This window comes from Callospermophilus lateralis, chromosome 5 (genome assembly GCF_048772815.1).
Source record: "Callospermophilus lateralis isolate mCalLat2 chromosome 5, mCalLat2.hap1, whole genome shotgun sequence".
Lineage (NCBI taxonomy): Eukaryota > Metazoa > Chordata > Mammalia > Rodentia > Sciuridae > Callospermophilus > Callospermophilus lateralis.
Window position 1 is genome coordinate 3080027 of NC_135309.1, and position 27741 is coordinate 3107767.

The 27741-nt window shown below is 36.0% G+C and overlaps 1 protein-coding gene and 1 pseudogene across 1 annotated transcript in view; both read right to left on the minus strand.

The window, feature by feature from the left end:
* LOC143641697 (uncharacterized) overlaps positions 1 to 27741 on the minus strand; it is an 89296-nt gene that overhangs the window by 48059 nt on the left and 13496 nt on the right. Inside the window, exon 3 of the mRNA XM_077109422.1 lies at positions 21209 to 21312. The gene's annotated coding sequence lies outside the window, so the exon portion shown is untranslated. The remainder of the gene's footprint in view (positions 1 to 21208; positions 21313 to 27741) is intronic.
* LOC143390325 (dolichyl pyrophosphate Glc1Man9GlcNAc2 alpha-1,3-glucosyltransferase-like) lies at positions 22165 to 23543 on the minus strand (annotated as a pseudogene).

The following is a 27741-nucleotide window of genomic DNA, read 5'->3' on the forward strand; positions in this document are numbered from 1 at the left end:
TCTCCCTTTAACATCCTCCCATTCAAGCCAGCCCCCAACCAAAGTTTCCCTTCACACTTACTCCCCCAACAAGGTTCCACTACTGAAGCCAGATACTGGCCCTAAAACCTCCACTACACAAACTCAGCTGCCTCCAGGAGCACCCAGGAACAGCACCCAAGTGCCTCTGCCCCACTGCCCTGCAACCTCTGCCACACCCACTCAGCTCCTGCCAAGAGCACCCAGGAACAGCACACTAACTCCTATGCCCCACTTCTCCACCTCAACAGGCCTTAGCACTAGTGCCCCCTCCAGGCACTCCCTCTCAGCAGGAACCCACTACCCCACCTAGCTGCCAGTCCCTCTGCACCTCTCCAGCCAGGGTTGCGTCCCCAGAGGCCTCACGACATGTGTCTGCTACAGTCATCACCTTGCAGCCACAGGCACTGACTGCCCCCTACCCACACACTACCCCACTTAGCCTCTGGTCCCAGGACACCTCTCCTGCAAGGGTCCAACCCCCACAGGCCTCAGAAAGAGGCCCCTCTCAAGGAACCACCTCAGAGGGGCCAGCACAGCATGCCCCCTCCACACACACTACTCCACCCAGTTCTAACTCATCCAGCTCCAGTCCCCAATGCCTCTCCAGCCAGGGCTGCGCCCCCCCCACCCCAGGCATCCCCTCAAGTAACTGCCTCCCAGAGACAGGCACACTGTGCCCCATCACCACACATTACCCACCGAACTCCTTCACCACCCAGCTCTGCTCCTCTAAAATCTCTCCTCCCAGGGCAATATGCCACATACCACTGGGGACACTGGAGTCCTCCCTACCTGAGACTGTCCTCATAAGTCCACAAAGACCAACAGGAGGTGGTGGTGAGGGCCATGCTGCCTCTGTGGGAGGCCCAACATCCTCAACCATAAATGAGAAAGGACGGCAAGGACACCTTACCAGAGGGTGACATAGTCTAGGGGAAAGACTGGAGCAGCCCAAGCAGCCATCCATAGAAAGGATCTCTGTGATTTGAAGGCCCCAGATTCTCCACAATCTGCAGTACACTTTTAGGCTGCCCAGAAATCCACTGTGCAGATGCAGTTTGGGATAAGTCCCTGCATGAATCAGTGAATGTGTGAAAACTGCATGCACATGTGTGTCGATGGTGGTGCTATGTGCAGGGATGTTCCCAGGCCCTACCTCACAGTTATAAAAACAGTTCAACCCTCCCAAGGTACTACCTCACCCAGCTCTGGTCCCCAAAGACCTCTCCAGTCAGGGTTGTGCCCCTACAAGCCTCAGGACGACTGCCCCCTCCAGCTACCCCCTAGCAAGAACAGGCACAGTACACCTCTCCCCACAAAAGTTCCTTCCCACCAAGTTCCACCCCATTCAGCTCTGGTCTCCCAATAACTCTCCAGTCAGGACTGCACCCCCACAGGCCTCAGCACAAGCACCCACTGTAGGCATTAAATTACAGCGACAGGCACAGCAAGTACCCTCCCCATGTACTACCCCATCCAGTTCCTGGTGCCCTAACACCTCTCCAGTGAGGGCCTTGTTCCCACAGGAAGAGCGCCCCCTCCAGGCATCTCCTCACAGGTACAAACACAGTGTGCCCCCTCCCCACCAACTACCTCACCCAGCTCCGTTCCCCTGAAGCCTCTTCAGCCAGGGCGGTGCCCCCAAAGGCCTCAGCATGAGCATCCTCTCCAGGCACCACTTTACAGAAACAGCGTGCCCCCTCCTCACACACTACCACACCTAGCACCTACCCTATCCAGTCTGGTCCCCCAACACCTCTCCAGCATACGCCACACATTGCTGAGGACACTGGAGGTCTCCCTACCTAGGTTCTGCTCCCAGGTTCAGCAGGAAGGATCTCAGGTACTTGAAGAACATGCTTCTCCACTGTCTACTGGCCACTTCTGGATGCCTGGAAACTCAGAGCACAGAAACAGTTTGCAATATGCCCGCCCAAGCTTGTGTGCTTCATGCATTCGCCTGTGTGTTGAGGGTGGGGCTTTGCCCAGGAATGTTACCAGGTAATGCCTAGTGGCAACAGGCACAGTGCGCCTCCTCCCCAGACACTACCCCACCCAGCTCAGGTCCCTTAAGATCTCCAGCCAGGACCCTTCCCCCACAAGCTTCAGCATGGTCACCCCTTCAGTCACTGCCTCTTAGGGACAACACAGGACATCCCCTCCCCTGCACTATCCCACCCAGCTCCTACCCCACGGAGCTCCTACCTCACCCACCTCCTACCCCTCCCACCTCCTACCCCACCCTGCTCCTGGTTCCCTAAGAACTATCCAGCAAGGTTCCTATCCCAAACAGGACTCAGCAGGGTCAGCGCATCCATGAACCTCCTTACAGGGAGAGAGACACACTTTGCCTCTTCCCCATGCATTACTTACCCTGCTCTGGTCCCATGACGCCGCTCCAGCCAGTGCTGCACCCCACAAACTGCTGGACACACTGGTGCCCTCCCTACCTGAGGCTCTCCACTGGGATCCACAATGTCCAACAGGAGCACAGTGGTGAGCGCCAGGCTGCCTTTGTGGGAAGCCTCACATCCTCACCAGGAACCGCAAAGTGGAAAGCCGGAAGGGACTTCATCCCAGAGGGCGACAAAGCTTCTTGGCCAGGAGCAGAGCAGGCCAGGCAGCCTTCAGAAGGTAGGTCCTCAGCTACGTGAAGACACGTGCTTCTCCACCATCTGCCTGAAACTTCTAGGCCTCAGGAAACCCACTGCACAGAAGTAGTTCGCAGTGCATCTGTGCATGCGTGCCTACGTGGGTGCGTCCATCGTGCGTGCATCGTGCCTGCATCGTGCGTGCATCGTGCGTGCATCGTGCGTGCATCGTGCGTGCATCGTGCGTGCATCGTGCGTGCATCGTGCGTGCGGGGGTACATCGGGCGCGCGTGCATCGGGGAGCGTCTTGCATTAGTGCGTGTGCGCATTATGCATTTACTTATGAGTTGACCACAGGGCTGTGCCCAACAATATAGGGGTGGGGCCACGTGGTGTGCAGGGAGGGTGAGCGGGAAGCAGAGTTCCCCAGAAGATGGCTTGTGTTGCAGGAGGGGGTGCTGCAGAACTTGCCCAGGAGGTGGCGTAGGGTGCCTTTTCCTTGTCTGCACCAGAGTGTAGGAGGCAAAGCAGGAATGTTGTGTCGTCCCCCACTCTCCTGCAGTAGCGCTTGAGGTTCTAGTGGATGCACAACTTTTGCTGTTTGGAGCCAAGGGAGTTCTCAGAGCCCTCCTGGCTTCAACTTGTGGGAGAACTGGAGTTCTGGCCAATGCGGTGCTCAGCACTAAATAACTCTGACCAAACATGGAAACCTGCCTGTGCCAATCCAGGGACCTGGTAGTGATGATGCAATTGCTTGGCTGCACAATACTGCTGAGGTCTCCTGTCAGGTATAGACACACACACACACACACACACACACACACACACACACACACACATCTGAACCAGTAAGCACAGCTAGCACTCACAGGCACATATATATACCTGATACACCTGATCACATGGATTTATGTAAAATTGGTTAATATGTAGAGGTAAGGTTAGGGTTAATATAAAATTTTGGTTTGAGTTAGTGGTAGTGTTAAAGATTAACCTGTGTATGTGAAAATATGAACAGTCCTAAGAAGTTACATTAAAAAATGTACCAAAACATATATAAACATACATGTTATGACACAGAGAAGAATACAATATGAGTCGTGTGATTACACATGTTGTATATAAGTGGAGGTGAGGATATAACCTATAAATGACATATATTAGTATAGATGCAGATTTATCATTAAATAATTAAAATAGAAGTCAAAATACAATTTAAAATTTATTGGACTACATGGATTCAAGTCAAACTGGATTTAGATAAAAAGGTAATGTAAAGATAATATAAAATTTTGGTTTGAGTTAGGATTAGGGTTAAAGAATGGACATGTATACTGGGAAATATCTGTATTCATAAATGAATGTGTGAAAATATGTTAAAAAATACATAAAAACATGCATGGTATGACATTAGGGAGACTGTTATATGAATCATATGATGAGACATTTTGTAAATAGGGAGTTTCAAGGATATACCCTATAAATTATATACAGTTATATGCATGTGAATTTAATATTAATCATTGAAAATAAAAGTCAAAATACACTTTAAAATTCTTATTGGTGTACAAGGATTGAAGTAAAATTTGCCTTTCTTATAGAAGTAATATAAAGGTCAATATAAAATTTTGGATTGTGTTAGGGTTTTAATGTAAGAATGAATATGTGAACTGGGAAATATCAATATTCATAAGAATATACTGTGAAATTATGTATGAAAGCACATATAAAACCACGTGTTGATACAGGCATAAGTAAAATGTGAGTCATGTGATTACAAATTTGGTAAACATGGGGATGAAGAATATATCCTATAAACAATATATACCAGTATATATGCAAATTTAATATTGATAATTGAACATATAAGTCAAAATACACATAAAATTTTATCATAGTGTACATGCTTTTAATAAAATTTGGTTCAGTAATTGAGATAAGGTAAGTGTTTACATAAAAGTTTGGTTGGAGTTAGGGTTAGAATTAGCAAGTGTTTGTGTAAATATAAATATTCCTAAGAATATACCTATGAAATTATGTACAAAAACATATACAAACATACATGAAGTGATACAGGGAAGAATATAAGGTGAGCCATCTAATTACTAATATTGGGAATGCAAAGATACGTATCCCATAAAAGATGTAGCATAATATATAAATGCAAATTTTACATTGGTAATTGAAAATAGAAGTCAGAATACACTTTAAAATTCATATTGTTGCCAGGTGTGGTGGTGAGCACTTGTAATCTTAGTTGCTCTGGAGGCTGAAGCAGGAAGGAGGATTTTGAGTTACAAGACAGCCTCAGCAGCAGTGAGGCACTAAGAAACTCAGTGAGACCCTGTCTTTAAGTAAAATACAAAATAGGTCTGGAGATGTAGCTCTGTGTTCAAGTGCCCATGAGTTCAAATCCTGGTTTTTAAAAAAATCATATTTTTGTACATGGATTTAAGTAAAATTTGGCTTAGATATGAGGTAAATTAAGGGTTTATATGATTCTGGTTTGTGTTAGGTTTAGAGGTAAAGACTGAATCTGTATATCAGGAAGTGTAAGTATTCATAAGACTTTTAAAATATGAATGAAAACATACAGACACATGTTCTGACACAGTGAAGAGTAAAATGTGAGTCATGTAATTACATGTTTTGTAAAGATGGGGAGGCAAGTGTATATCCTGTAAAGGATATAGTGAAATATATATGCAAATTTAACATTGAAAATAGGAGTCAAAATGCATGTGAAAATTTATATTGGGTTACATGGAGATATGTAAAATTTGCATTAGTTTAGAGGTAAGGATTAAAATAATATTTTATTTAGGGTTACAGTTGGGGATAAGAATGAATATGTATACAAGAAAATATCAATATTTATAAGATTGTATGTATGGAAATGTGTACAAAAACACATAATCAAACAGGTTCTGACACAGAGGAGAGTAAATTGTGTGTCATGATATTATACATTTTTTTAAATATGGGGTTGAAAAGACAAACTATAAATGATACATAGTAATATATATGCATATTTTAAAATGATCATTGAAACAGAAGACAAAATATACTTTAAAACCTGTTTTGTGTACATACACTTAAGTAAAATTTGGTTTAGATATAGAGGTAATACAAAGTATAATATTATAATTTAGTTTCTGCTAGAGTTAGGATTAAAAGTGAATATGTGTATCAGAAAATAAGCATGATCATAAGAATGTATGTGTGAAAATATATATATATAAACACATCATTGTACATATTCTGACATAGGAAAACATAAAATATGATTCAGGTGGTTACAAATTTTGTAAATATGTGGTTGCCCATATATATCCATTTTATGATATGCATATATACATATATAGACAAATTTCATGTATTTGAATATATGTCCTGATACACATAAAAATTCACAATAGATTACATGATTTTAAGTAACATTTGGTTAAGGTATTGAGGATAGTTAAGGGCTTATATAAAATTTTGAATTGAGTTAGAGTAATGATTAAAATTTTTAAAATATATTTGGGGAAACATGAATATACATAAGACTGTATGATTGAAAATATGTATAGATATACATATTCCAAAAAAAGGGAACAGGAAAATTTGAGTCATGGGATTTCATATTTTGTAAATATGGGGATGCAAACATATATTCTATAAATGGTTTAATGTAATGTATAGGCAAATTTAACATTGATAAGTGAAAATACAAGCTAAAATAAGCTTTAAAATTTATATCATTGTACATGGATTTAAGGGAAATTTGGTTTAGTTATAAAGGTAAGGTAAGGATTAATATTTCATTCTACTTAGGATTCTGCTTGCATTAAAGAATGAATATGTACATTGGGAAATATAAATATTCAAAATAATATATGTGAAGATATTACATCTCTTCTAACACAGAGGAGAGTACATTTTTGAGTCATGTGATCATATATTTTGTACATATGGGGATGTGAATATATATATATATATATATATATATATATATATATATATATATATATCTTACATTCAAAATTGAAATAAAATTCAAAAATAAACTTTAAATTCATAATTGGGGTACATGAATTCATGTAAAATTCTCCTTAGATATAAAGGTAAGCTCAATATTTAATTTTCTTTGGATTTGGCTTAGGGTTAAAGAACAATAATTGGGAAATCTCAATATTTTAAGCATTTATATGTGTGGAAATATGCATTAAAGCGTGTATAAACATACATGTTTTAAGACAGGAAAAAGTATAATTTGAGTCAGGTGATTAAATATTATTTACATATGGGGACACAAGCATATAACCCATAAATGGTACATTGTAATGTTTATGTAAATCAAGAGACTCATAAAAATTCATATTGATTTATATATTTTTAAATAAAACATGGTTTAGGTATTGAGGTAAGGTAGGGCTTAATATTTAAATTTGTTTTGGGTTAGGGTTAAGGTTAAGAAATGATATTGTGTATCAGGAAATATCAATATTCATAAAAATGTATGTGTTGTGATATGTATGATGACATATATAAGCATGCAGGTTGTGACACAGGAAAGAGTCAAATGTTAGTCAAGTGATTAAAAGTTCTATAAATATGGCTATGCAAGAATATATCTCAGAAAATGTGGGTAGTAATATAAATGCAAATTTAATATTGATACATATTATGATTACATAGGTGAAATACACATAAAATTTCATACTGGTATACAAGATTTTAAATAAAATTTGGTTTAAGTACTGAGGTAAGGTAAGTTTTTATGTAAAATGTTTAAGTTAGGGTTAAAGAATTAACATATATATGAGGATATATGAATATTCATTAGAAAGTACATGTGAAATTCTGTATGAAAACAGATACAAACATGTTCTGACAAAGGGAATAATAAAATGTGAGTCATGTGTTTACATATTTTATAAATATGGGAAATGAAATGATATATATTATAAAGGATTTATTGTTATAAAATATGTATATTAGATATTGAAAATTGTGTTAGAAGTAAAAATACCCTTTAATATTGATATAGGTGTACATGAATTTATATAAAAATTGGTTAATATGTAGAGGTAAGATTAGATTTAGTATGAAATTTTGGTTTTGAGTTAATGTTAGGATTAAAAAATTAGCATGTATATGTGGAAATATAAATAGTCCTAAGAATGTACATGAAAATATGTACAAAACATATATAAATATACATGTTGTGACACAGAGAAGTGTAAAATATCAGTCATATGACTACACTTCCTGTATATAGGTTGATTGGAGGATATATACTATAAATGATATATATTAATATATATGCAGATTTAAATTTGATAATTAAAAATGGAAGCCAAAATACAATTTAAAATTTATATTGGTGTATTTTGATTCAAGTCAAATTTGACTTAGATATAGAGATAATGTAAAGGCAATATAAATTTTGGTTTGAGTAATGATTAGGGTATAGAATGGACACATATGCTGGAAAATATCTGTATTCACATGACTGACATGTAAAAATATGTAAAAAAAACATAAAAGATACATGTCCTGACACAAGGGAGAGTGTTTTGTAAATAATGTAATGAGACATTTTGTAAATATGGAGTTAGAAATAGATACCCTATAAATGATATAGTGATATGTATGTAAATTTATAAAATTCTTATTGGTGTATAAAGGTTGAAGTAAAATTTCCCTTTCTTATAGAAGTAATATAAAGATCAATATAAAATTTTGGATTGTGTTGAGGTTTTAGTGAGAGAAGGAATATTTGAATTGGGAAATATCAATATTCATAAGAATATACTATGAAATTATGTTTCATAACATATATAAACACACATGTTGTGACACAGGCATGAGTAAAATGTAAGTCATGTGATTACAAATTTGGTCAACATGGGGATGAAGAATATATCCTATAAACAATATATACCAGTATATATGCAAATTTAATATTGATAATTGAACATATAAGTTAAAATTCACATAGAATTTTATCATAGTTTACATGCTTTTAATAAAATTTGGTTTAGTAATTGAGATAAGTTAAGTGTTTACATAAAATTTTGGTTTGAGCTAGGGTTATAATTAGCAAGAGTTTGTGGAAATATGAATATTTCTAACAATACACCTATGAAATTATAGTAATACATGTAGTAATACAAGGAAGAATTAAAAAGTGAGCCATGTAATTACACATTTTGTAATGATGGGAATGCAAGGATACATATCCCATAAAGGATGTAGCATAATACAAATGCAAATTTAACATTGATAATTGAAAATAGAAGTCAGAATACACTTTAAAATTCAGATTTTTGCCAGTCACAGTGGTGAACACCTGTAATTCCAGCCACTCTGAAGGCTGAAATGGGAGGATTATGAGTTTCAAGACAGCCCCAGCAGCAGCAAGGTGCTAAACAATCCTATCTCTAAATAAAATACAAACTAGGTCTGGAGATGTGGCTCTGTCCTCAAGTGCGAGTGAGTTCAATTCTTGTTTAAAAAAAATCATATTTTGGTATATGGATTTAAGTAAAATTTGGTTTAGATATAGAGGTAAGATAAGGGTTAATATAATCCTTGTTTGTGTTAGGATTAGGGGTAAAGACTGAATATGTATATCAGGAAATATAAGTATTCATAAGATTGTAAAAGTGAAAATATGAATGAAAACATAGACACATGTTCTGACACAATGAAGAGTAAAATGTTGAGTCATGTGATTACATGTTAGAAGTCAAATAAGTATCAATTCAAATTAACTTAATCAGATTCCCTATTTTGTTTTTCAAATTCATTCCAATCTATACAGCAGAAATATTAATGTTTATAAAATTTATAAATATTATAAATATTAAATTTATATATTTAAATATTATAAATATTAAATGTTTATAAAACATACTTAATTTGAAATGCTTTCAATACAAAACAATTCAATCACAAAACAATGCATTATGGTCTCATCAGTAGATTTATAAAACACTGTAATGAAAAACTAACAGTTGCAAATAAGTAGATGATATACACTATAGAAATGTTCATCCAACTAATGACTTTAGACACAAAGAACACACAATGTCAATTAGTGTTATTCTTTCAATTTTACTACATGAGATAATAAACCAAATGTTCAAGTTCTAGTAGTTGTAATAAAACTTTCTAAAATAGATATAAAAGTACTTAAGTTTGGGCTGCAGTTGTATCTCAGTGGTAGAGCACTTGCCTAGCATGCGTGAGGCACTGGGTTCTATCCTCAGCACCATCTACAACTAAAAAATATATAAATTAAAATATTTTTAAAAGCATTCAAGTTTTTAGAAAATTTTGACTTTCCAGTTGGCAACAGGACCACAATGTGCCAATAGAGCAAATCTTACTTCCGGACATTTTTAAAAGATTCAGTGATTTTTACTATAAATGTTCATGTTTTCTACAAATAAAGATAATTTATTTTTAAATTTTTCATTAGTATGATTTTTAGTGTTTTTCCCCCCTTAACTGAGTACATCGACAGACTCTTTAGTAGCAAACAGAAAGAAATGATATGTACAAAACCCCGTTTGTTTCTGAGGATTTGGTTAAGTATTCAGTCTATTGTCATTAAGTATTGTGCTTCTGATAAGTTTTTAATAGATTCCCTGAGTCAGATTGAGGCACTTACTTTCTATTCCTAGTTTGCTAAAATTTTAAACAGAAGTTGATATTGGGTTACTTTTCTACACTTATTGATTTTACGAATATATATGTGTATATGTATATACATATTACACATATATGCCATTTTATATCATTGATATGGAATTGCATTGATCAATTTAGGAATGTTAAATCAACTTTGCATCTCTATGTAAAATTTTGGTATGATATATTAACCTATTTTGTATATTGTTGAATTTTCTTTGCCAAGTTTTGCTTAGAATTTCTGCATCCAAGATCATTGTGGGGGGGGGGGGGGTGGGAGTGTTGGGGGGAATCATTAGGGAATTAGTGATCTTAGTTTGTAATAATATTCTCTGGCAATGCTCATTCCTGGTTTTTTTTTTCATGAAAATAATACTGGACCCATTAAGTGAGTTGAAAAGCACTTCATCTTTCTTTATAGTTTTGTGTAAAATTTTATTACTTCTTCCTTTTGTAATTGGAATTCAATATTGTTGCCACTTGAGATTGGATTGGTATTGGTAGAAGGGTTTTTAACTAAAATTTCTATTTCTTTTATAGATACAAGACAATTGACCAAATCTATTTCTTCTTGAGTAAGTTTTGGTTTATTTTGAACTTTGTAAGAATTTATTCATTTTATAATAGTTGTCAAATTTATTGGTATAAAGTAATTCATAATATTTTCTGATTCTTTTTTTTTTTTTTGAGGGGAATGTGGTTGAGTGCTTGTTTGTAGATATTCTGTCCATGGAAATAGACATGGAAGCATTTCCCCTGGTGAGCAAATTCCCAGGGGTATTAACTGGTGCCCTGATTCCCACAATTGGAATACCCAGCCTCCTCCCTGTGAGGTAATTAGACAACTAAACAGTCACTATCTGGTCTCCTTAACAATGTCCTTGGAGAGAAATTACTCTGTGTTTGAATTAAGGGGATCTTATCTCAGTTAGCTAGCACTTGGGTTAAAGAAATACTAATTAGAATATAGTCATAGTAACAGGAAGTATATATTCTTTGAGTTATAAACTCCCAGGCAGGGAAGAGTGGTCGTTTCACTTATGTACTTCTTCATCATCACTTCATTTTGCTCCTCTCCACTCCTCCTGTTTGCTTGTACTTGTGTGTCTGTGTCTGTTCTTACAGGTATTCCTCCACAGGTGTTCCTTTACACTTGGTATTGAACCCAGAAGTGCTTAACCAGTGAACCCACATCCCTATCTCTTTTCATTTTTTTTATTTTGAAACAGGGTCTCACTAAATTGCTTAGGGTTTTATTAAGTTGTTGAGGCTGGCCTCAAACTTGCAATTCTTCTGCCTCAATCTCCTGAGCCATGGGGATTACAAGAATGTGCCAACAGGACAAGTTGACTTTTCATTTAATATTCATAGAATATTTAGTGATATAATGTCTCACATTCCTAATATTGGTAATTTGTGTCTATTATTAAATTTACTTGTCATTCTTCTAAAGATTTATCAAGGTTATTTTATTTGTTCTAGAGACAGCTTTTGCTTTTATAGATTTTAGAAGTGTTTTACTTAATTGAGTTCTGTGCTGATAGTTCTTTTTTCTCTGACTTCATTAATTTCTTGTTTGTTTTTATTTTCTGCTGTTAAGGTGGAAATTTTATCAATATAAACTAATTGGACAGATAATACATGCAGTAACATGTATCCACACCATACCTTCCTCTCTATTACATCACATACTTTCCCCTGTGATTTTCATCTTGCATTAGTGGGACACATTTGCTGCAATTAATGACCCCAAATTGGCACTACATTATTAGCTGTATTCCATAACTTATATTGTTTCACTCTGAGTTACACAGTTTTGCAGCTTCTGATACAATGCACAATGATAGAATGCATTCACCACCCTAAAATCCCCTACTATTCACCTATTTATCCTTCCCCTCTTTCCTCCTAAATTCCTGGTAACTATTGAGTTTTCTAACTCTCTGTATAAATTTACCTTTTCCAAAATGTTGTATAGTTTAAACTTTTTAGCATATAGCATTTTTAGACTACCATCTTTCATTTACTAGTATACATTTATAATACCTCCATGTCTTTTATGGATTCATACCTCATTTAATTTTATTGCTGAGTAATATTCTGTTGTATGCATGAAGTACTGTGTGTTCATCTATTAACCAGGACAAAGACATCTGGATTGCTCCCCATTTTGTGATTATCAACAAACCTTCCATAAATATTCATGTGCAGGCTTTTGTTGAACATAAATTGTTGACTCATTAAGACAAATACTTAGGCATGAAATTACTGGATTGTAAAGTAAAATTATGTCTTTGCAAGAAACTTCAGAGTAGTCTTCCAAGTGAATGTACCACTTTTCATTCTGACCAACACTCATGAAAGTTCCTTTTACTTCATATTCTCACTTGTATTTGATATTGTCATTTTTCAAAAAAAAATAGCCATTTCAATTGTGGCATAGTATTGTCATGTTGAAAATCCCTAATGACACATGGTATTATGTAGTTTTCAATAAGCTTTTGTTCCATGTGTAGATTTCCTTTGGTAAAATGGGTTTTCAGGTTTTTTAAAATCTATTTACTAATTGTGTTTTTTCCTTATTATTGTGTTTTTGGAGTTACTTTTATACTTTGGACGCAGGTTTTAAGAAGATATTTGTTGTGTGAATATATTTTCCCAGTCTATGATTTGTTTCTTTATTCTTTCAACATTTTTTCCAGAGTATTAGTTATTGATTGATTGATTGGTTGGTTCATGCATTATTTGTGATGGTATCACACTATATTGCCCAGGCTTGTCTTAAACTACTGGACTCACATATTCCTACCACCTCAGCCTTCCAGGTTCTTAAAGGTTTTCATTTTATCAAACTTACAATTTACTAGTATTTTTTTTCATGGATTATATTTTGCTATTGAATTTTAATATCCACTGTCAAATTCAAGGTCACCTAGACACTTTGTGATGTTATTTTATAAATGTCTTATATTAAAATTTGGGTTTTGAAGTTTAACTCAATGAAGTAGAGAGTCAAATGATTGTTACAAGACACTGGCATCAAAACAGACATGTCCTCAGTGGAATACCATAGAAGACACAGAGATAAATCCCTACATGTACAGTCATCTGATCCTTGACAAGATATCAGAAACATACATTGGAGAAAAGACAGCCTTTTAACAAGTAGTTTTGAGAAAACTGGATAACATATGCAGAAAAATTTAATGAGAACCTTATTATATATTTCAAAATAACTAAAAGTAAGTTTAACATGTTTTACCAGAAAAATATCAGATCATTGAATGACTAGATAGATATGTTAATAAGCTTGACCTCTTAATAATTCCATATTGTATACATATATAAAAATCATGTTACCCCATAAATATTTATAATTATGAGTTCCCAATTTAAAATAATGTTAATAATGTTAATAAAAATTACATCTAAGATGCAGGTTGAATAAATATTGATTGAAAGGAGTAAGGATTGTTTTAGTGTTATGGTTTGGATCTAGTGTTATGGTTTTGGATCTCAAAGGGCTCATGTGCTGAAAGCATGGTCCCCAGTGCATCAAGTTGCACAGATGGTGATTTTAGGAAATTATTGGATCCTAAGTTCTCTAACCTCATCAAAGGATTAATTTATTGATAGCTGAATAGACTTCTGGGAGGCAGGACCTAGTTGGAGCTAGTAGGTCACTTGTGAACTAACCTGGAGATTATCTTCTCCATTGCCTGTTTCTTTACCTCTCTTTCTCTGCTCCCTGGCTGCCCTGAACTGAAAAGCTTTTTTTTTCCACTAAATGCTTCCACCATAATATTCTGCATCACCTCAGGCCCAAGAAATGGAACCATCCAGCCAAGGACTTCAACCTCTGAAACTTTGAGCCAAAATTAATCTTTCTTCTTCCAATTTGTGTCAGGTACTTTAGTATCAGCAATGAAAAATTGAATAGCACAGATCATATCTAGATTAATTTTTTCTTTTTCTTTTTTTCGCTGCTGCTGCTTTTTCATCTCTCCTTTTCCTCTTCCTCCATTTTCAACATATAAATATACAAAGATTTTACTTGGTATGGAGAAATTATCTTTCCTGCATTGAATTGCCTTTGCTTTTTTGTAAAAGAACAGTTAACTGTGTTTATGTGCTTTCATTTCTGGATTCTATGTTTTGTTCCATGGATCAATTTGCAAGTCATATAAGTTTTTTCTTCTTCTCCAATATTGTTGACTATATGGGTCTTAAGCCTTTCTAATAAGAACTTTAGAATAACCACAAAATAAATTTTTGGGTGTCTTCACTGAATTGTATTGAATGTATAGATCATTTTGAAGAGAAATGACCTCTTGACAACAGTGGTTTTTCTCATCTATGAGCATGAAACATCTTTTCATTTGTTTAAATCTTCTTTGATTTTTTTCAATCGAATTTTTAAATTTTCCTCATATAGACTCTGACCATATTTTACCAGATTATATCAAAGTATTCATTTTCTTGATACTAATGCAAATAGTATTGTGTTTTTAATTTCAAATTCCCATTGTTCATTGAAGGTATATAGGAAAGTAGTTGACTTTGTATAGTAACTTTATATCATGGAACATTGTATAACCATTTCTTAATTATAGAAGTTTTTCTGGTTGAATCTTTGAGATTTTCTACATAAAAAATCAAGTCATCTGTGAATAAAAGCATTTAATTTCTTTATTCCAAATTTGTATACATTTTATTTTTTTATTTTTTGTTGTTTTACTGCATTAGCTAAGAATCCAGGAACAGTAAAATGGGGTATTAATGCCATCCTCCTGATCTTAGGAGCAATCATTCAGTTGTTCACATTATGTATTATATTGCTGTTGGGTTTCTTTTTTTTTTTTTTTTTTTGGTAGATTTTTAAATCGAATTGAGGAATTTCCATTGTATTCCTAGTTTCCTGAAAGTTTAGTCATGAATGAGCATTGAAGTCTGTCAGATGCATTTTCTGGACCTTTTTATATGATCAAATGATTTTTCTTCTTTAGTCTGATTGATGAGTTAATTACTTTAACTATATTTTGAATGTTAAGCTAGTCTTGCACACCTGGAGTAAATATCACTTGGTCTTGGTGTAGAATTGTTATTATGTATTGCTAGAATCTTTTTGCCAATACTTTTTTTGAGGATTTTTTAAAAAATCTTATGTTCCTGAAAGATATTGGTCAGCATGTATTTTTTCTATTTTTGCCTTTATCTTGTTTTGGTATTTAGCCCCATGGAATAATTTGGGAAATGTTCTATGTTCTTCCATTTTCTGGAAGAGATTATAAGTCACTGTCATCATTCCTTCCTTAAATTTTTGGTATAATTTAACAGTGAAATTATCTGCACCTGGTGTTTTTTTCATTGGAAGGCTGTTGATTATTCACCTTTTTTTTAAGATATAAACCAAACCTACTTAACATTATCTACTTCTGCTTTTATGAATGCTGTACACTGAGTTAGTATCCCTTTAAAATATATTAGTTGACACATTGTCTCCTATGCGATGATATTAGGAGGTAGGGACTTTGAAAGGCAGTTGATTTCTGAGGGTGGAACCTCATGAGTGGGATTAGTGCATTGATAAGAGAAGCCACAGGGATCCTCACCCCTTCTGCCATGTGAGAACACATTCATCCATATTGCAGGAAGTGGATCCTCATCAGACACTGAAACTGCTGATGGCTTGCATTGATTTTGAACCCACTCATCCTCCAGTAAGATGAGAAATAAGTTTCTGGTCAATTCAAAATAACATCAATCCACCCGGTTTGTGTTTTTCTGTCACATAGCTTCATGAATATATGAAGACACTTCGTTTTGGTATTTAGTGTCTTTCAAGGAATCAGTGCATTTTAAAATTCATAAGCATACATAATTTTCATAATATTTTTGATAACTTTTAAATGTCCATGACATCAGTGGTGATGAACTTCTTTTATTTCTGACATTAGTAGTTTTAAAATATTTTATATCTGTTTCCTCTCCTCTTATCTTTCCTTCTCCTCTACCTTTTTTTTCTTCTCTCTTTGCTGTTTTCCCTTCTCCTTCAGTTACCTTGGCTTGGGTTTTATCAATTTTATTGGTCTTTTCAAAAAATGAACTTTTAATTTTGTTGATCTTTTGATATTGCTTTCCCTTTAAAATTTTCATTGATTCTTGTTCTAATTTTTGTTTCTTTTTTTTCTGCTTTATTGAGGCTCTTTCTCTATTTTCTTAAGGTGCATGCTTAAATTATTAGTGTTATATTTTTCCAGTGCTAAACTCTTACTTCTAAGTACTGTTTTCTCTACATCCCTCAAATTTTGACCAAAAGTTTTAATTTTCAAAATGCTTTCTAATTTCTCTTGAGGCTTTGGCTTATGTGTTATTTTGAAGTCTACGGTTTGATCTTCAATATTTTGGGAATTTTGGTGTATTATTCTGATATAGTTTTCTACTTTACTCTGTTGTTGTCCAAGGATGTGTTTTGTGTGATCATTATTCTTTTAATTTGTACAGTTGTGTTTTATATCCTAGCATTCGATCCATCTTGGTTGGAGTTCTATGTGAGCTTGAGAAGAATGTCAATTGTGCTATTGTTGGATGAAGTATTCTATATATGTCAGTTATTTCCAGTTAATGAGCAAGCATCACTCATCACACTTGGTCTCTTTAGACTGAAATATATGGAAATATTATTCTCTTGAGAGTGGGAAACATAGGATAAACTAGCCAGAAAAGTGGGTGTGTACCTCTCCCTCCCTAGCATTGCTAGCAGCCAGCCAGGTTTAAGATTTACTGTCCCTGCCTGCACTTCCCTGTATTACCACCAGAGCAGCCTGGACATGGGGCTCTGCGGGTGTGTGAGGCAAGGAGTGGATGTGTCTGCAAGTTCCACCTTCGCCCCACATCAGAGAGGAGAGAAAAGGCGGGGAGGATGTGTGCCAAGAGACCTCTGCATCTAGTAAGATATTGGATGTGGGATGGAGGAACCTCAGATAATGTGGACATGAACCCTGTTCCTGGAACGTTGCTCAGGATGCTCACTCTTTTGAAATTGCAGACCTGCAGCACAGTAGTGGTGGGAGGTACTTGTAAGTACAGCAGATGTTTTAAACTTATATTGAAAACTTAGAAATTGTGTTGTTATTGTTAATAAATATTGACAAATGTAATTAGTGGTCTGTTTCTGAAAATGAAGCTTTAAAAGTATCTCCAAATCCCACCACTAAAATTGTTTTTCCTCTTGTTGCATCTAAAGTATAAGAAGCATGTTTTGACTTTTGTGAATCCAAATGTAGGCTGCTGTTTTGCATATTCTTTGAGTAAGTGCAAGTTCTAGTGAAACCTCAGATTAGCGCTAGAATATTGACAGGTGAGATGAGGTGAGTGCACATAATAGGAACTTGCAACTTATGCCATTTCAACACAAATGTGTTTCATAGGAACTATGTAAGAAAAAGTAATAGAGGTTGAACTGGCTCTGTCCTGCATAGTGTAGTTCCTTGCAGTTGCTACTCTGCAAAGTAGAGTGGACCAGAGAACTATGGCACTGCACTGGCAGGCACAGCATCAGGTACAAGAATAAATCTGGATTTTTCTGGCATTTTCTGGAAGACTACCAGCTCCTCTCCCTAGAGGGTTTTTGCTTAGGTGAAAAATGGTTTGTCATTCAGGTTGTTTTAAATGTTCAAATGCTTATATTTTGTGATTTGTTCTGTTTCTGATTTTTGTGGGTTCAGGGTAGTCATGTTGATTGCTCTGCTCTGCATTAACCTTATGATATGCTAGCCAAATGCTTTCAGCAGACCTCAAGGCATTTTAATCTGGCAATTTAAAAAAAAGGTTTAAAAATCTGGATCACACGCCTTTTCTTTTCTTGAAGAATTTTTAATATATTCCTCATATCTTTCACTCTCTCCATTCCTCATTAAGTTTTTTTAATTAGTTGTGGCTGGGCATGGTGGTGCACTCCTGTAATCCTGGGGGCTCAGGAGGCTGAGTCAGGAGGATCATGAATTCAAAGCCAGCCTTAGCAACAGTGAAGCATTCAGCAACTCAGTGAGACACTGTCTCTAAATAAAATACAAAATAGGGCTGGGGATATGGCTCAATGGTTGAGTGTCCCTAAGTTCAATCCCTAGTACCGTCCCCCCCTCAAAAAAAAAGAAAGAAAGAAAGCACATTGTGGGCAGGAGGACAAATTAATGAGATTTTCAAGAAAGTCACTTTGCTGCCATGTATTCAGATTAAGTTTTGTCATCATGGGAAAGTTTAGCCTGAAGGGAAAGGCATTGCAAAGTTACTCTTCCATCATTCATCCCTCTGTGCCAAATGGCTTAATGATTTCATTTCACTCATTTAAGACCATAGTGTATGTGAGTCCCTGAAACAAATGAACATGCAAATACTGACCTGCATTTCAGACACAATTTTAACTTAGCTTTGTGTAACCACCTCCACAAATTAATTTAAATGGAACATTTACATAAAACCTAATCATTAAGTCCTGCAAGAAAACATTGTTATTTTGCTAAGAGATTTAAAAATAACTAGACTAATTAATTTGCTTGTAGAAATGAATTACCAGATAAGTCCACACACAGTCACTGAAGTACAATTAAAAAGTAAGTCACTGGATGTCACTATTACCTGGAGGAAATGTGGCTTCAGAAAACTTTGCCATGAGAGGAGCAGACCGCTTTGCTGCCTTTCCTGTTTCCTTAGTTTTAATTGCATAATATTGATGTTGTTAACAGTTTTATTCTTTGTTTTCCATTGGTATTGCATTCCCTAGAACCCAAGGGGGTGCCCCCTCTGACACTGAGCATTCTTGCTAAAGAGTCACATGTGCAGGTGCTCTGTGGGGAGGAGCAGTACACTTGCCTGCAGTGAATGTGTTTCTATGCTCAGCTTTCTGAGGCTCTCTGGATGACTCTGTAAATTTCAGTGCTAGTTTTTTCATGTATCACCTCTTTTTTAATTTGTTGTATTTAGTACTCAAATTAATGTTAAAAAAATAAATTGACATTGTCATGAACATTTTAGATAATAAGGTCAATCTCCATAGGGAAGAGATGGCTATTGATGGTTCTTCAAATGTCAAGATTATATTTAAATGGCTTGTGGCTTCAAAGGTTCACAGAGACTAGACAAATTGCATTTGATAATTCCTTAGGGCTCCAATTCTGATAGTACGAATTGTGGAAGTAGAAATAATGGAGAATAGGACTCGGGCTGTAGCTCAGCAGCAAAGTGCTTGCCTAGCATGCATGAGGCAGTGGGTTTGATCCTCAGAACCACATAATAATAAACAAATAAAATAAAGGCATTCTGTCCATCTACAACTATAAAAAAGAAATAATGGAGAATAAATGTTATTAATCTTATTAGGTAAGATAGAAAAGCTAATATTTCTTTGTTTTCTGAGGATTTGGAAACTATTTGTGTGTGTGTGTTTTTGCGTGTATGTGTACACAAGTAAGACACTTAAAACTTGTATTTGAAATCTGTTATTACCAAGTCATTAAGAGCTATTCTCATGTCTGTGCTATCCTCTGAGAAATTAAATTAGTTAATTAATTAATTAATTAATTTTGCTTTACTGAGGATTAAACCCCAGGGCACTTTACCATTGAGCTACATGCCCCGCCTTTTTTTTTTTTTTTTTTTTGAGATGGGGTCTCCCTAAATTGATTAGTGCCTTGCTAGTTTGCTGAGGTTGACCTCAAACTTGCAGTTCTCCTGCCTCAGCCTCCTGTGTTTGAGAAATTTTAATGAGGATATTGCCAACCTGGAAAATCAGGTTCCAATACAAAACCATGGACCTCAGTGATGCTCAATGCTTTTGCTGGCTAACCTTTGTTTTCATAAGAAGTGCTTTAAAAACTTAAATAGTAGTTTCCTGTAGACTTTATGACTAAACTGAAATGTTCTTGAGAACCAACATGAATGTAATGAGATGCACATACATATCTAAAAAAATGCATAGGTCTTCTTCCCACACAGACTGAATGCCATTTTTCCTCCATTTATAGCTGGTTCTCAGGAGGAAACCATTCTTCCCTATGTGTCAGCTTGCATGAGGTTTGGTCATGAGAGCAGCTCTTCCAGAACAGGACTTGCTGGAAGTTGCACTCTCAGAGATCATGCACATTTTTACATGATCTCTTTAATCAGCAGGAGATTTTTCAGTCAGACAAATTTTGCAGAGAAGGTAAAATGTTTCTAGATAGCCTGTACCATTGGCTTGTGTTTACTTTTTCCTCCTCCCTTCCCCTTCACTCCTCCCCCTTTCTCTATCTTTTCTTTCTCTATATACTCTCTCTGTCCCTGAGGATAAACCAAATTGTGTGGACTGCAACTATAGTCTATGACACAAGATCTATTATTTAAAAAATATGAGCAACTGCGTGGGCTGCTTTCTAAAACTCTTTTAGTCAAATGAGAGTGTTTTATGTGGAACTGTTCTCTTGAAGGGAACTCTAGGGGAATTTTGAACACAGATTCTGAGTTAGAGTTCTGTTTTCTGTATAAGCAGTTGTCATTTCCTTCACTTCCTCCTGGGAGACACAACTGGAGGAAGAAAAAAAATGTTTTATCATTTTCCCTGTGAATCATGCATTTATTAGTTTCTGGGTATTTGGAGGAAGAAGAGGGAGAATAATAAAATGTCCATGTTTTGATTGTTTGTCCAGTTCTTTAAATCTGTCTCATGGATTGTCACTCTGATATATGGGGTTCACTCTTCTCCCATGTAGCAACTACACAGTTAGAATCTAACACCTGCATCATTTTCTCCATTACGTAAAGCACAAACTCTACCTGACAGCTTCTTTGCCCCCACTACTCTAAGGAGGATTGAAGTACATATTGAAGTACATTTTATTCCTTGATGGTGATATCTGAGGAGTGGCCACACTTACAGATCCATGGAGTCAATTCAGTGGGTAGGTCTGTCTTGGAATCTCCGCACTTGTAATTTTTCTCCAGAAGCTTCCTTTTGCTTTCTTCCCCAGTCAAAAGTGCCCTTCATATTCCAAGAAAAGAAATTCTGGATCAGTATAAGTAGGACGTACACTTTGAATCACTCTTCTAAGAGAGATAATGTTTGTTTTCATCCATTTCCATTGATGTCTTCCCTCCTCTCCATTAAGTTCAAAAAATCGCTCATGGAAATGTCCCTGACCATGACTGGGGGTGCAGACCAATCTATTTTGTTGGCCTACATGGGAAGCAAACACATGATGTTCAAGTAATATGCTTGACCTGAGGAATCTCCATATTGATACCTTGATTTGAAGATTTGTATACTTTCTTCATTGAAGCCTTGTGGAAAGCATTACTTTTTATTATCTTTGTTATAGTGTATTAATCCTACAAGTTCCTGCACAGTATTACCAGTTTCAAGTATAAATATGCACAATGTCACCTAAGAGCAAGACAACTGCAGTGTATAAGATATTCTGGGTTTTTTTTTTTTTTGCAGAAATAAAAAATGCCATTTTATTTATGTTTCCTTCAGTAGAGGAGTCTAATTATCCTTTATATCCTGACAATGGTTGACATAGTCAACAAATAATTATGCGGTTAATCAGACTCTGTTAGCTTTCAGAAAACATAGCAGTCTGAATGACCTCAGACAATTTTAACAGAGGAAGATGAGATTTTTTTTCAGATGAATTTTACTGCTTATGGAGAGCAGTAGCTTCTTACCATGGTAACAATCAGGTTGCTAGGCTCGACAAGGCCAATGATGGAAGAATGATTCTCTAAACAGATCTACTAAAATGAATGGCTCATGCCACAAGCAACTTTCTTCAAGTTCTGATTAATATCCCATGAAATAATTGCTTTGCCTACTTCCAAGTAGTTCCTCTATTCATTGCTCTTTTGTCTTGCTGATCGGAGGGCCAGTCAACACTGAAACATACAGTATGAACCAAGCATGTGCGATGCCCACTGCACAATACACTGAAGTCAGTAACAAAGGGAAAAAAGGAGCACTTCAGCTTCCAGGAGGTAAAAGGGAATACAAATTCACAGGAGACTTCCAGAATCCCCAAGCCAAGGAGGTAGAAAATTTCCATCCAATTAAAAAGAGGTTTTTCTTTTCTGAATAGAATCTTCAGTGAAGAAATACTATAGATGGAGAATAGTAACATGAGTAAGATTTTAATGGGAAGTTCTGGGGCAGTGAAGAGCAGAGGGAAGAGGGAATAATGTCCTGTTGTGGTCAGAATCAGAAAAATCGAAGCATCTCCTGCTTTTTCCACAGACAAAAGGATCATTGGGAGAATTTCGAGGAGTATGGCTACTTGCCATTGAGGCCTTAGGGATCTTGTTGGGATCAAGAAGTTTCAATTCCAAACCAATGACAGACAGAACTTTGTCCAAAGCATTGTATAAGGCCCAGAAGTTTGAAGCCCAGTATGCATGGCAGAGGCCCCTCTAGAAAGGAAAGAGTTGGGAAAAGACTTGAGGAAGCTGGTTTGAGGCTAGGAAAGGACCCAGTGAAAGAGCAGAAACTAGGAAAACAATGAGGCCCAGCAAAATAACACGGACAAAGCTAAAACTGTTCCATCAGACAGACCCATCTGGTTTATTTGCAGCAAAACAGTAAGAGCGTAGCAGGTATATACTGTAAACTGGTGCTACATAGAAGTAGATGTGCTTCAAATGGAGGAGAATGGCAAAGAAAAATGCTCCTTCCACATGCCTTTTCTGAAATAACCATGCAATGGAGAGCGACATTAATCAAAATAGGAACCCATTGTACTGGAAATGAATATCTGTAATACCAGTGGCTGAGGCAGGAGAACTGCAACTCTGAAGTCAGGCTGGGCAACTTAATTAATCAAGATAGCTGGATGTAGTGATATAATTCAATCTCATAGACAGCATACACAAAGAGTGCATCTGAAAGGTGACAGAAAATTTCTGGAAAAATAAGGTTCTTAAACTGCAGTAGTTCATATTATGAACATTATGCATCACTTGATCAAAATATTTGGCAACAAGTGACAGGACGTATTCAAACCACACAGAAAAGCGGGGTAAGCCAAGGTCCACTCTGAAGTTGTCATAATACCAATGTGATATTGGCAAACTGTGAGTGATAGCAAGCCAGTTGTGGTGTACTTCAAAATCTGTAGAATGGTAGGTGGAAATAAGAAGGCATTTGAGGAGAGTCACCCGGATCGCCAAAGCAGAAAACCAATTGCCACTACCTGTTAGGGTTCCAAGCGCCACCATTGCTGCAGCACCGCGCACTTTCCATGTATAAGTTATTCTTACCTGAGAACACAATCAAACCTAAGTACTTTGTATAAATCACAGACATGCAGAATGGAGGTTCTTAACAGTTTCCCATTTCTAGGAATATAACGTCTTGAGCATTTATTAAAAAATTATTTAATAGTGTCTTTGTCAAACTCTTCAAGAGTTTTCTCTCAGTAGTCAAGTCATTTAGTGGACATGGATTGTTTGTCCTTATTTGATAAATGCTGTCCACACTCTTTATTGCTAAAGGAACATGTTCAATCTCAAGTAAAGCTATGAGTGCTAAGAGGGTCAATATAGTCTATAAAGTCTTGAATAACCGGGACTAAACTTTTGCTGATATTTTAACTGAATCAGGCTCTTCTTTCCTCAGTAACATGCTTGTTGTTTGCCTATAGTGAGTCTGATCTGTATCAACCTGGTGTGTATAGGAAGGCTCCCTGTGAATAGGAAACCATGCATTGATGTAGGCATGGGGAAATAGCCTTGGAAACAGTGATCAGTGTCTTTATGGGCATTTGAACTTGGAGTTTTTTAAAAAGAACTTTTGACAAACTAGTAAACAGATCTGTATTCATAGTATGTGAACACATTTCCCAGAAATATGAAGACTAGGATGTGTTTGCATACTTACAGAAAACAATAGTATTTTCTTTAATAAAAGTTCATATGACTGCTAAGCCCATAGTGTCAAGTGAGGAGAGATCCAGGTTTGGTGGGGTCTGAAGCTTGTGGAATTGTAGGAGATTCTTTAAGCAAAATCAAACTAAATGACCATAAGGACCCATTCTCAGTGCCCCTGCCAGGCCTCTAGGGTATTATGAGGAGAACTCAAGCCTCATGTGCATTAAGGAAAATCTTCTTTTCTGTGTAGATTGTTTGGGAAAAGTGAGATCAAGTCATTCCAAAGTACCTGATAATTATACTAACCAGGAGAAAAGATCCAAATAAATCAAAGCAATAATGGAAAAAAACAGATGTTACAACTAATCTGCAGATCCCTAGGGAATATCTTGAAAAACCACCCACTCATAATTGGAAAATCCAGAAATGAATGGATTTCTAGACACACATAACAACCAAAATTGAACCATAAGGATCTAGAAACCTTAACAGAACAGATGTATCCAAGGAGAGTACATCAGGAACAGACTTCCAACAAACTAAAGCCCAGGGCCAAATGGCTTCACTCCTAAATTTTATCAAAAGTTTACAGAACAACTGACAATTCTTCTCAAGTTATTTGGAAATATTGAAATAAAGGAAAAATCTTCCAAATGTATCCTATGAGACCAGCATTGCCCTAATATCAAAACCTGCACAAGAACACTAAGAGCCTGATGACCATAGATTTAAAATTCTCAGTAAAACACTAGAAAATTCAATCCATCAGCACAGCACAAGGTTTAAAAATCATGACCCCATGTGAACCACAGGAATGGAAGATGGTTCAATATATGAAAGTCAATACATGTAATTTCATTGCATAAACAGAATGAAGGATTAAAAATCATATATCTTGCTGGGCATGGTGGCACACGCCTATAATCTCAGCAACTTGTAAGGCAGAGGCAGGAGGGTCTTGAGTTCAAAGCCAGCCTCAGCAATTTAGTGAGGCCCTAAACAACTCAGCAAGACCCTGTCTCTAAATAAAATACAAAAAAAAGGGCTGGGAATGCAGCAGTGTGGTTATGTGCCCCTGGGTTCAGTCCTCAGCACCAAAAAAACTCATGTATGTCAACAGACCCAGAAAAGGTATTTGATAAAATTCAACACAGTTCTATTATAAAAACCCTTGAAAAGCTAGAGTTAAAAGTAATGTTCCTGAACACACAGGCTGCATATTAAATCCTAACCCACATCATACTGAATAGGGAAAGTCTCAGATTGTTTCTGGCAGGATCTGGAACAAGGCAAGGTGTTGGCTTCCATTGCTCTTCAAACAGGACTGAACACATTGACTCAAACAGTAAGAAGAGAGAGAGAAAGAAAGGGCATCCAAGTAGGAAAAGAGGAGGTTAAGTAATTATTAGCAAACACCATGAATTTGTATACAGAAAAAACAGATATTTGTATACAAAAATTCCTCCAAAATAAAAAAAAAAAACTATTACAACTGATAAATGAATGCAGGAACTGATAAATGAATGCAGTCGTATCCTCAGTTGGAAAGTACAAAATCAACAAACAAATATCAGTAGCCTTATTATACATCAAAAACAGAATTGTTGAGAAAGAAAACATGAAAGAAATCTCAATTACAATAGTTAATTTTAAAAAACTACCTTGGAACAAATTTAATGAAAGAAGTGAATGATCTCTACAACAAAAACTTCAAAACTGATGAAAATAAATTAAGGAGGACACACAAAAGAAATACATCCTATTTTCATGTATTGGAAGAATTAATATTGCTAAAAACCCTTAATACCCAAGACATATTCAATGTAATCCTCATATAACTTTTCTTCACATAGCTAGAAAAATAGTCTTAAACATCATATGGAAGCACAAAAGACCTCAAATAGAGCACACTTAAGCAAAAACAACAAAGCTGGAATCATTCTAATATCTGTCTTCAAAACAAACTACAAAGGGATAATAATCAAAACAGCATGGTGGGTTGGGGTTGTAGCTCAGTGATAGATAAGAGTATTTATAGCAGGTGTGAAGCACTGGGTTCACTCTTCACCACAAAAAAAATAAAGAAAGAAAATAAAGATATTGTGTCCATCTACAACTAAAAATATTAAACCACAGCATGGTACTGGCATAAACAGACTCCAGACCAACAGAACATAGCAGAAACCAATATTAAACTATTATTAAGGTATAAGATATTATATATATATATATATATATATATATATATATATATATATATATATATAATCTCCAACTGATTTTCAGCAAAGTAGCAAGAACATATGTTTAGAAAGTAAGCTCATCAATAATTGTGGGAAACTGATCATCCATATGCAATGTTAGACCCCATTCTCACCAGACAGAGAAATCAACAAAGTGGATCAAACACTTAATACCTAAGACCTGAAGTGATTAAACTACTAGAGGAAATACCAGTGAAACACAGACATTGATCTTGCAAAAAAACAACAAAAGCAAAAATTAACAAATGGAGTTTACAAACTAAAAACTGTAAAGAAAATATTTGCAAAATGACAAGGGATTGCCTTCTGGAAAATATAAGAATCTCAGACATTTCTCAAGAGAACTGCAGAAGAACTTTTAAAATGTATTCATGCACAAAAGCCAAGTTCAATATTAAGAATTATCTACAGTGAAAGTTCTTATGGGTATTTAATGCAGGAATACATTTAATATTAAGAACTATCCAGAGTGGAAGTTCAAACTATCTAGAGTAAAAATTTAACCTACAGAATGGGAGAAAATATTTGCAAACTATCTGAAAAGGGATTAACTTCTGGAAAAAATAAGGAACTCAATTCAATGGCAAAAAAAAAAATCAAATAGTTAAAAACCGGACAAATAATCTAAACAGGCATTCTCAAGAGGACACACAAATACCCATGAGCACAGGAATAAATGTTCAACACCATAATTATCAGGTAAAAGATCAGAATCTAAACAAGCCATCAGGACACCACTTTTAGGTGCTCATTATTAAGACACAGAACAAAAAAGCTGGCCAGGAGGCACTGAGAGGAAAACCTCCACACTGGTTCTAAAAGTGCAAACTGGTGCAGCCACTATGGGAAACAGTCTGCAGGTCCCTAAAACCTAGAAACAGAATGACCATATTTATAGCAGTATGGTATATATGTATTCAGGGAAAACTCATTTCTTATTTTGAAGAGGAACCTGCACTTGCACATTTACTGTGGCACTGCTTACAAAATCCATGATAGGTTATCAACTCTGATGTCCATCTTAGATGAATGGGCAAAGAAAATGTGGTATGTATGCACACGGGGCTGTTATTCAGTTTTTAAAAAATGGATTTGCAGCAACATGAATGGAACTGGAGAACATTTATGTAAAGTAAAATAAGTCAGGCACAGAAAAACAAGTACTGCATATTCTCATTTATTAGTGGAAGCTAAAGTTTATCAAAGATACAGAGAATGGTGGTTACTGGAGCATGGAAAGGCTGTGTGGGAGGGAGAGTGGAGAAGAGATGGTAATGCATGTGGTGGTG